Genomic DNA, 11,978 nt, shown 5'->3' on the forward strand with positions numbered 1-11,978 from the left:
TATGTAGATGCCTGAAGCAGATGCTCAGAATGTCAAATTGACATTTTAAGCTCATGCAGTTGCACAGATCTAAAGGGGAGCATAATGTTGCACTGAAAGTACGTCATCATAAAGAAGATCTACATGTTTCCTACTCAGATGGGCTGCCTTGGGGGATCAGGAGCTGAATGTACACACCTTTCTCTCTGCATTAAGGTTATGATTTGTAGATGCCAGCCTTTAAAAAAAAGTTTTTGGGAGAAAGCCCTAGTGCTGTATTAAAGAAGGCCAGGGCCATCTGCACCCTTGGTCACAGTGTGGATATGGCTTGCCACGTCTGAGTGACTTTTCCCCTTCCAATAGCCCCTGCTCTGTGGTGACTTAATGTAAGAGGATGAGAGCCTGTGGTTTTGTACTGCAGCTTGCTGCAGTCTCCCTTCTCCCCAGTCAGCAAAGTGGAGAGTTTTCCAAGGAAGTTTATCAGCAAACAAGTTTTTTTAGGAATGAGGAGAAGGTAGTCCACAGCAGAACCCAAGTCCGGCTTCCAGTTGTGGCAAGATGAGGGTGCAGCTCATCTGGTGTCAGCTCAAGGACTGATCACCCAAGGAAGACCTAGGACTCCCTTCTCTTAGTCTTGGCCTGGGACTTACTGGTGGTAGCTCAAAGCTTGCTCTCAGTACTGTCCAAGTGCTCTGTCTGTAACCCCTTTCTTGACTCCGTGGAAAACGTAGGACCTGAGGTCAGTACTGAATAGGAATTTGTACATTTATCCTAAATGTTACACTTTGATCAGAGTGTCAAGGCCCCACAAGGCTGGCTGCCATTTACACATCTCTGAAGATCATTGTGTTTGCAAATAAATGATTTCATCAAGCTGTGTCACTCCATGTGTAAGGCAACGTGACAGACCAGCGTGTTACAGGGTCCTTGCCTGTGACACCAACAATGATGAGGTAAGTTGGGAGGGCAAACAAACCCTTCATCTGGGTGATAGTTTGGGTGGGGGCAGGGGGTCACAGACTTAGCCCAGCAGGTTGGCATGTTACCCTTTACACCTCCAAGGACACAAATATTTACTACTGGTGAAAGGATCGGTATGAAAGGCAGAGGATTGTTGTGTTTGGGGGTTGTCCAGAGCTTTGAAAACGGATAGGAAAGGAAAATGCCTTTGTGGAAAAGTGTGTTTCAGTAATTCCTGGTGTTCCTGGCATCCACAGTAAAAGGTATTTTTTAACAAACATGCGTAGTATTGAACAAACAGTGTCCTCTGTGCCAGACAACGTTATGTGATTGCCATCCAAAGCCTTGCTTTGCCAAAGCTGGTAAATGTTTATTAACTCGGGAGGGCAGCCCCATTGTTCCTTGGAACAGCCAAGTGGTGGGTGTAGATGGCTTAATGGGTTCTGCTTGTGAGCAGGATGGCACTGAACAAGTCTTCACCAAACTGGCATATCATGGGAATGGGAGGAGTGCGGATGGAGATCTGGATTCTGGAAGTAAGAGACCTTGTATTTCCCTTAACAATAGCCCTCTGCTTCAAAGGCACTGGGGAGGTTTTGGAGGGTGGGATAAGTCTGTCCTTCAGGGGACATCCTTTGCAACAGGTAAACAGATCACTGCCAGTCTCCTACCTCCTTGGCAGAGGATCCCCCTGGGCCTCTCGTGGCAGTGCCTTGTTTCCCTGTGTATCCCCCTGCTCTCTGTTGAAGGACCCTGAACTCAACCCCCTGCTCATAAAACCTCCCTGCAGTCACAGAAGGGCTGGTGAAAGCACTGGCTGACCCCTGGGGCTTTGTTTCTGTTATGAGTAGCAATGCTGAAAGGGACTTGCTGGAAGACTTTAAAACATCCCTTGCATTTATATAACCAAACACCCTTTATAATCTAAATCAGACCTGAGTGGTTTGCAGCAGTGGTTTTTATCTTCAAATAAACACTGCAGTGTGTTTTCCAAAGTTGGGTTCCTTAGTTACTCTCTTCAGGTATTTGGAGTTAAATGGCATCTTTTTGTTTGTTTTTCTTTCTTTAAAGCAGTCCTGAGTCTTCTACTGAGAGATATAATCATAAAAGGCCTTCCAGAAAACCCCATGCAACTGGGCTCGTCAAAACACGTTTTGAAATGGTCCAGGAATGTCTGAAACTCTGGTCTTTCACAACTTGCAACCCCATCTGGCTGCCTTGCACTTGAAAACCTGTTCAGAGATGACCCTTTGCCATGGTTTGTAGGGAAAGCCCACACTGTGGTGCCTGGCTATGGCTTTTCCCTAGACCCAGGCACAGCCCTCCAAGAATCCTGCCTAGAAACACTTCATGGTGCTTTTAGGAAAGCAAATTATTTTTGGTGTGCATGTGGAGGGGAGAAGTATGGCCTTGGGAGGCAAAATCTTTCCTTGACTGAATGTTGACAGCTGGCATATGCCACACTTGTCATGGCAACAGGTATTTTCATCCCTGTGCTCAGAAGTCCCTACAATTGAGGGCCAAGGAAGAAAACTGCCGTGGAGCATATATCCAGGAGCATCATGTTTGCTTCTCCACCTCTTGAGAGAGGGCTGTGGGCATCTTACATTTAAACTCTACATGATTTAGGTATCTGCTCTGGTTTATTGCTATAAATATGGCCTGCATTAATAGTGGCTGGCAAAGCCTTGATGGGGTGTATTCCTGCTCCTGTATTCCCCACTTCAAGCAGGGCATTGTGGCTAGTGAATTCCCCACAGGAAAGAGGGCAAAGGCAGGGCGTCTCCCAGGACCAGTGTGCTCCTGCGGCAAGGAGGAGCCTGAGCTTGTGCTTGTTTACCTGCACCAGCTGCACATAAATGCCATTTGCACAGGAGGGGATTAGCAGGGTTTATCTTCCACCAACACCCTGGAAAAGTGCATGTGCAAGGGGAGGGGGTGTTACTGTAATTACTGCTGATGGTGTGGGTGGCCGTCCCAAGAACAAGCTCTCCTAAGAGCTGGCCAGGCTGCTAGTGAGGATGTTAACAGCACCCATCCCTACGTGGTCCAGGCAAGGCACAGTCCTGGCTGAGCGGTGCACACAAAAGCAAGAGAGGCCCATGGGAGGTTGCCTCCTAGGCTTAGGAAATGGCAGGTGCCTTTGCCACTCTGCAGTTGAGCTTTTGCATCCAAAAGGTCATTTCTCTTGGAGAAAGAGGTTCGCCAGTGGCTGCCTCCTTCTGCTCTAGGTTGTCACAGGAATTCTGCTCCCAGTGTCATGGATCTGCCGCTCCAAGGTGACTGCCTTTGAGAAGCGTGTTGAAAATGGGTGGCAAAAGTGTCGCTTCTGCGTTACACTACCGGTTCCCTAAGTTTTAGGGGGTTCACATCATGAAAGAACATCAACCCCAGGATAATTTCTCAAACCCAATACTAGCTTCTGAACCATGAGTGTCCTGAGAGGGAACACCTTCCAACACCTTCCAACATCATTTGTGGTCTCCTAGCAAAAATGCAAGGGGTGATCTGGGTCATTCATCATGGGGTCTGAGGGTGGCTTCTGTAACAGGTGAGTGAGAAGGAAACATCCTCTTTAATGGAATTTTCTGAACTCCACTCTTTTTTCAGACAAGCTGTAGCTTTTCAAGAAATTTATGGAATATGCCTACTATACCATTCCATATTTCACAAGTGTCTAGTGAGGGTAAGTCTCACCTGATATTTTTTAAACCATCATACTGTTGTCCCCAGATTTTTGGGGACAAAGATGAAGCCTCATGATACTTTGACATGACAAAATAAGACTCTGGTCTGACATAACTAAATAGCAATGGTGGTGTGACACAGGACCTATGGATAGAGCAGAACATACTTAATCATATATAAAGGTAACAAATGTTGCTTTTACTATGGATAGGGAAGTAGAAATATGAAATATGCCTCATAAATAAGTATTTTATATTCGTTAATGCACCAACAGATGAATCCTCCAGTAATATCTGGAATGATGAGGAGATTCATGGCTATCGTGACCCAGCAAATCCTTAAGATGATGATGGCTAGTTTGTCACCAGCAGAAAAGCATTTTATCCTTCCAAAGGCTCTCCAGACAACTGTAACTGTTGTAGTCTTGATCCAGGCAACCACTGGAGGTGGGCATGGGCATGGGCTTGGTTCATACAGTGCATTAATTCCTGAAGTCCACAGTAATTGCCCAGCAAAGAAAGGCTGGAATGGCATTTGCAAAGGCTGTTCCAGTCACCCTTTGCTACTGCTTCAGGTGCCAGTGTAATATATTTTCCCAAGCCTACTTTCCAGATACCAAGTACATCCTTGGGTTTAACTAAGAAGCTGAGTTGGTGTTTTATGAGAAGACATCAATGCTGGCACTCCTGGCTACAGTGATAAAAACAATTCTCTATTGCCTGCGTTTTCTCCTTGTCCTAACGTGCCTGAACATCTCAGATCTGAGAAGTTTCCCAGTGACTGTTGAATTGTACATGGCAGCCCAACCATTTCAGCAATGAATTTCTTTTTTTCCCCTTTCCTTTTACAGTAACAACCTTTTCAAACTTGAAAGTCCTGTTGCTTTTGTCACAAACTTCTTTCAGAATTCTCCAGGGTGAATAAAGCTGACAAATGTCTTGTCTTCACAATCTTTTATCCAGTAACAAGTGTCTTCTCTATGCAAATTTCATTGGTAAAGATCTAGTCATAAACTTTTTCACAGACATCCTTTTTTAATTTCTTTTTAAGAAAAGAAAGGTGTGTTTCTTTTATTTTTAAAGCAGCTCGTGATGAATGGGCTTTCAGAACCTTTAGAGAGACTGAGGAGTTCACAACGTCAGGGCTGGTGCATGTTCTCCTATAAAGCCTGTGATTATAATCCTTTTAAAGGACAGTACACAAAAACTGTTGTGGGTTGGAAAATATTCTCCCATCTCAGTTTCTAAATGTTGGGGTAAAGCAATCTGCAGTGGCTGCTTTGAATTTCTTAGTGGCAACAAAGCAGTGAGTTTATTGATCAAAGAGCTTCACAGCTTAGTTAAAAATTCTGTACTAAAGATCTGTGATTTTTCAGGTACGTGTCCTTGACCCAAAATAGCTTTAAAGGCTATGGAAAATCTATCATATGACTTGTATTCTAGTGGGCATATTTAGATCAGTGCCCATCAAGGATAAGAGGTACTTAAGTGGTTGTTAAATTGGGTGTTGCACATTTGAAATATCCTCTCTCCTTTTGAAATTTGTTTGTGCCAGCTTTTACAAAGAGTAGGAAACAACTGGTTCCTTGTATGCCAGGCTTGCATTTGCCTTGGTTCTCAGTCATCACTTCTGTTCCTGCTCCACTTTCCCTATTAGCTTCTGCTGGTGAGCTCCTGGCTTCTAACTTCCTATTTACTAAGCTATTCTTGACATTATCTATATCAAAACATAGATGGTGGTAACTTCCATTTCCTGACTCTGTTTCTCATAACCCGTTCTGCCTTTGTCTCTAAAGTCAACAGCATTGTCCTTGTGAAAATCAAGGCTTCACATTGATTCAGCAGACTGATTCAGCTTCTCAGCAGTACTGGCTTATCTTTACTCCCATTTGCCTCTGCACAGCACGCCTTTCTTTTCTTCTTGTTCTTCCTTTTGCACAAGGATTTTTCCATAAGCCCATTGTACTTCTTTTCCCTCCCATTCCTCGCGTTGTATCCCCTTCTCTGGCAGCCAGTGCATATGTCCACTCTGCCAAGGAACCCACTCTTATGGACGTGTTTTTCCACAGGGCCTGTGCAAGTGATTGGTTGCCTTTCCTTCTGTCCTCACATCTTAGTGCCTCCTCTTCTTCCTCCTTGTGCACCCAGAAACACCCTCCAGAGCTGGCCCCAGCACTCCATAGATGTCACCATGGGGATGGATAAGGGTGCAGCCAGCTGGTCTCTGCTTCAGGATGGCCCATTCAGGATAGACGTGGAAACCTCCTCATTCAACATGTTCCTGCCAGCATCACAAACAAATACCGAGTGATGAACATCTTCCACCAATGCCCTCTGAGCCACGTGGTTGTCAGCCTCAGGCTCAGACTGAAGGCTTTGTTTCTAAGGTCTGCCATGTGCAAGAGTTTTCCTTGACTGTGAGAATCTGGAAATAGGGATGTGCAGTCCTTACCTGGCAGCAGAGTGCTTAGCATCAAGGGAGACAAGTGACAAGGGAACACCTTAAAAGGAAGGCGGTGGCCTTCCTTTCCAATTCTTAGCAGGAAAAATGCTTCAGATGTGGCAGCTAGAGCCAGAAACAAGGGATGTTGTGCACTGCAGGTGCATTAGATCTGCATTAATAGAAAGGGATTTGGTTTCGGTTTTATTCTCTATTGTTAGAAAGAAAAACATCTTCACCATGGCAGGTAGAAGAAAGGACACGGTGAATAACTGAGGTGAGATCATTATGTGACTTCATGAGGAGTCACAAACTGCCACAATTGAAGGAAACTATCATTTACCACTTGTTATTTAGCAGACGGGCACAGCTGAAACTCGGCTCCACTGCAAACTTTATTGTTTCCCTGTCAAATCCTAAGAGGCTGAGATACCTCCCAGGAGACCACTAATCACTGCTGGCATTGGGTGTTGCTGGCAGCATGAAGTGAACCTTAAAAGCTTTGGTGGTTCAGATTAGCATCAAAGAGGCCAAATGCTTCCTCTGGGTTCCAGGTCACGCTAAACCTTTAATAAAAATCCTACACTGAGACTCAGTACAAAAGGAAAGAGAGAGCAGGCTTATTGACTGCATCTGGCATGACCAGTCCCTTACTACCTAAAATTAGCTAAACTCCTGGTATCCTGTGTCAGCGTGCACTAGAGCATGGGCAAACCCTGGCTGGTCCTTCAGGAGCTCAGTCCTCTGCAGTCTTTTCTAAAGTGTGGAACCCAGCCATGGCCTTTCACTGAAGCACCACCTAACCTTGGAGAACATTAGTTATTCACTTGCCAAAAATGGGGACCAATGAAAACCAAGTTTCCAATGGAAAAAAACAAGTAGAGAAAAAACAAAAAGCAAAAAGCAGAAAACTGCTTGCTTCTTCTTCCCCTTCTCTCCTCCCCCTGCATAATGTGTGATTCTGCCTGATCCCATCCCTGTGAGAGGGATTTGCTGACGTTTAATAAAAGCAGTGCATCTGCTCCTACCCCATGTGGGAGAGGGAACAATCCACCACGATTCTTTCTCCCCTTTGTGCTGGTTTTGGCTGGGGTAGAGTTAATTTTCTTCACAGCGGCTGTTATGGGGCTGTGTTTTGGATTTGTGCTGAACACAGGGTTGATAATATAAAGATATTTTTGTTATTGGTGAACAGTGCTTCCACAGAGCCAAGGCCTTTCATACTGCCACACTGGTGTGGAAACTGGGGGTGCATGGGAAGCTGGGAGGAGACACAGCTGGGACAGGCGACCCCAACTGACCGAAGGGATATTCCATACCATATGACATCGTGCTCAGTATATTGACTCCAAGGCAACAATATAAAGCTGGGGAGAAGAAGGAATAAGGAGGGGACATTTGGAGTGGTGGTGTTTGTCTTCCCAAGTAACTGCTGTGCATGATGAGGCCCTGCTCCTCTGGAGATGGCTGAACACCTGCCTGCCCATGGGAAGCTGTGAATTAATTCCTCGTTTTGCTTTGTTTGTGTGTATGGCTTTTGCTTTCCTTATTGACTGTCTTTATCTCAACCCATGAGTTTTCTGGCTTTTACCTTTCTGACTCTGTGTCCTGATCCTGCTGGTGGGCGATTGAGCGAGCAGCTGCGTGGTACTTGGTTGCTGGCTGGGGTTAAGCCATGACACCCATCCAGCCACTTGTAGAAACTTAAGAACTTTGAGACTCACAGCTCACTGCCAAATTTATTGTGATTTGCCAGGTAGTTTAAGACTTGTTGGTAAAGAGGGCTGGGAGGACTGGAAGATGAACATGTGCACTGGATAAGCCTCACTCCCTTAGGATATCACTCTGAAAATGGGAATGATCCTAACTGGTCGGAGAGGATCTCATCAAAGATGAGGCAATCATTTGTCTCCAAGGACCAAATCTGTATGAACATCCTTGTTTGCCAGAGTCAGAGAGGTGCTTGGTGCCTCCTCCACCAGAAAGCTTGATCACAGCCTCACTTGATTCCCACACACTCTGGTTACACATTGCGGTGTAGGATTATCCTGCTGCTTTCTCAGGAGCTCGACCCTGGCTCCCTTTTCCTTGCCACAGTACCTAATTCATAACCTCATGTTTTCTCCTTGATGTCATCTCCCAAAAAAACCAGTAGTTAGAAAGCATGTGAGAAACCAGCTTACAAAAGGTTGTTAACCTCTCTCCCACATCCGACAGACGGACAGAGGGTTTTCTCCATCCAGCTGGTCCCCATCCAGCATTGCCACTGGCAGGATGCAAAAGGTCTTCACAGAGAGTTTTTAACACTCCATGGATTGGCTTAATGGATGGAGCAGAAAGGATTAGGGAGAGTTGAAACAGACCAGCCTTTCCACCTCTGCTCTTACATGGAACTGCCAAACAGCAGCTAAAAGAAGGTCATGTCTCAGGCCCAAGCCTTCTGTGACTTTCTGACCTGGCCCCCTGTCAGGTGATTCTCAGATTAGCCTTACTTTACATAAGAGACAGGCAGGATGAGCAGGGTGTTGCTAACAAACCAGTTTTCACCAGTGGGAGTGAACTTCAGTTCTACTCATGGTGGAAACCACGCTGGAGCTAATGTTCCAGCCCTAAACATGTTCAAAGTACCACAGTTTTTGCTACAAGGGGATGTGGGTTGCATGCCACTTGTGCTTTTCTTCCACCATATTCTCGATTCCTCTGGTTCTCCCCACTTTTTCCTATTTCTCTCCCCACCTGGACCACTCCTAAGATCTTGGCTTGTCCACCTAACAACAGTGGGGTCCACATCAATCACACAAAGATTGTAAGATCATCTTTCTGAGAGATTGTTTCAAATCTGGGAAGATGCAGGACCTTGAATTACAAAGGAAGCAGGTTGCTTTAATTTGCCCTGGATGGAGAGGCACTAGCTGGCCTCATAATTTGCTGTGGCAGGAGTGAGTTACAAAGTCATCTTAAAGCACTTCACAGAGGCATGGAAAACAGGCTTGAAAGGGAATGTGACTTGGTCCATACTGCTGTTCTCAGCTGCACATAACTACTCCTGGCAGAGATTTCACCATCTGAATGGACAGTGTTCCAGGATGTACTGGGAGGAAAGGAGTGAGCAGTGGGAACCTCCCTGAGGGCAGCTCTTTGGCTCAATTTGTAAGAGTAGCCCACACATGTCCCCAGTTGCCTTAACAAGGCAAGTGATTATAATGAGCACCTTCTGTTAAGGAGAATGAAGAGGAGTTGAGAAAAGACTGTTTAGGAAGGGTCAGAAAGGTAACAGGATGGTGTGGGAACAACAAGAGATTGTTCAAGCCTTTAGAAACCTCAGAAGAGTAGAAGAAAGTCCAAGGTCCTGTTCCTGTGAGCAGGAGGAGAGGAGAGGAGAAGATCCTGGAGGTTGAAGCACTGCTGGTGTTGCTGAGAGGCTGCACTGTGTGGGGCACTCAGCCCTGGTTCTTGGGGATGGAATGGTGCTCTGGGATGGCCTGCCTGTCCAAAGCCCAGTGCACAGCCTCATGTGCTGGAAATGAGCTGGGAAAGGCATGATGTTTTTAATGAACCCTGTAAAGTGAGCCTTCAGATGGGTAAAAGCTTCAACAACTTAAGGGACCACGGACTAAGCAGGTGTGTGAAAAGAAAATAATCAGCTGTTTAAATTCCAGAAGAAGAAACTTTGTAAGAGGAGGAAGTGAAAAAAGTTTCCCTTTTATGAATGAATTGGACAAAAGTGCTATTGCCTAAGTGTGCCAGATGCTTTCTTTACTGGAGATGTTACAACTGCTGGCTACCGCATGCTGAGAAAGGAGATAGCGCGTGAAAGACAGAAGGGTGGTGCTTATGCTAATGGCAACATTACCCGTTTTACAACAGGGGCTGCTCAGAGCAGGCTGTATGTAGATCAGTAAAGCCCAAGAGGGAGTGCTGTGTGCAAGCCTGTGTGTGTAACTGACTCCCTCATTAATGAGGCCTAGGATGGGTCCTCTCTCTACAGGCTTATTTGCAACGTGTGAAAAGAAAACTGTATTTGCATAGATAATTTAATTCCAGGACACATCTGTGGAGATTGCCTGCAGGCCACAGTCAAGTCTCATGAGAGTTTCTGAATGTGCTGGATAACAGTTTCCCAGCAGAGGATGCATCCATCCAGCACACACACCAGTATCCTTTTCAGATTCATGGTGGCGGGTAAGGAAGAGTTTGTCGCTGAGCGCTTGCCTCATTATGAGTTATTTGAGCAAAGTCAGGACAATCGTAGGTAGCCATATATGAATTTGCCTTTTTCAAGAGACTAAATTTCCCCCAAAAAGAAGAACACACAAATGGCAGTTCATCCTGAAGAAAGCTTAGACAAATTTAGTGAAATTTGACTGCAATATGAGTTGCTTAAGAAGAATTTAGCAGATGACCGAAGGCCACCATTAAAGTAGAGGGCAGTTTTGATGTAGCTCTGTGTGACGCTCTAGTTGAATGTGAATACTTGAGGATGGACAAAATGTATGTGTTAAATGGGCTAAAACCATGCTACGTGCCAGAGCCCAGAAGAGAGGTGTTACTGTTAACGACTGGCAAGTAGGAACTCTCATTCCACAAAACTCAGGTCCAAGCCCCCCTTTTTCCACAGTCAGCTTGAAGTAAGTATCAAACCACTGTATGTATCTTGGAGCAAATGACATGGGCTATCCCTCCAAAACGAGGAGCTGTGTCCCAGGTCATCGCAACTCCCAAGAAGGATCCAGCAGGCATGATATGTAAGTAACTCCATGCAGGATGAATGAGGTACTAAGGATGAAGAGCCAGAGCAGCAGTCAAGAGAAGGTGGTTTATCCTTCTTATCAGGGAGTGTTGTGATGGATACTGAACCACCCCGGGTAGCTCTGCAGTCCAGCTTTTCAGCAGGATGTTTAAAAAGAGTAGGGAAAGAGGCAAGACATGGAAGATGGAGAAAATTGCATCCTGTCTGCCCTGGCACTTTAAAATGAGTTCAGCTTTTGCTTTCCCTTCCTGGGACCCAGACTCAGGCTCAGCTATGCCGCTGCTGGGCTCCAGTTATTCTCTGGCGTGGGGTGATGTGTTTCCAGCCCCGGGGTTACTGACCACTCTTCATGCACAGCAGGATCCTTTGGCATGAAAAGGCCTCGACCCTGCAGAGTTTGTAACACAACTCGCCTTAACCATGTGCTTTCTGCCCTCGTTTGTGCCTCTCCAGACCTCTGTTCCTGTCTGCTAGGCAGCACAAATCCTTCTTTGATGCATATCTGTAGCGCAGCACACGCTTTTGTGCCTCTGGACAAAACACCCAGGTGATTCTCCTGGAGCGCTCAACATCCTGGCTGCAACTGTGCATTCTTTGACAACACCAAGTGACACCTGGAGGGACACCCCAGCTGTTGGAGGTCTGCAGAACTTACTGGGGTAAAGCTGTGGTCCCACTTCTGCTGGTGAGGAACAAAGAGGTGATACATGTGCACGTGTCTGTAACAGTTGCCGTGGAAATGTCAGTACCCCCAGAGATTTATATTTTCTTTTTGAGAGCAAAACCCCAGGAGCAAAACCAAAGCAGGCACAAAGCGGCATTTTCCTCATACCACTGTTTACAAGGTGCTTAGTAATAAGCATGATCAGTGGGCAATAGGATACTCTCTGTTAGCTTTGGGAGGAACCAGAATAAGGCACTTCACTCCTGTTCCTGTGTGAACATTCAGGTTCTCACTCCTCTCCCTCCCTACCCGCTGAGAGACATTTCTATTTATGATCCTGGTTTTACGGAGGCAGAGACCAGATTGTCAAGTCCAGTCTGAGTCTCTGCATGTTTTAAAAGAGATCTGATTTCCAGAAATACTGAAATATGAGAGACCTTCATCATAGCCACAGTGAGCTGCAGATACTCTGCACTCTGTAAATTGAGGTGCTGCTTT

Source organism: Chiroxiphia lanceolata, chromosome 2 (genome assembly GCF_009829145.1).
Source record: "Chiroxiphia lanceolata isolate bChiLan1 chromosome 2, bChiLan1.pri, whole genome shotgun sequence".
In the NCBI taxonomy this organism is placed as follows: Eukaryota; Metazoa; Chordata; class Aves; order Passeriformes; family Pipridae; genus Chiroxiphia; species Chiroxiphia lanceolata.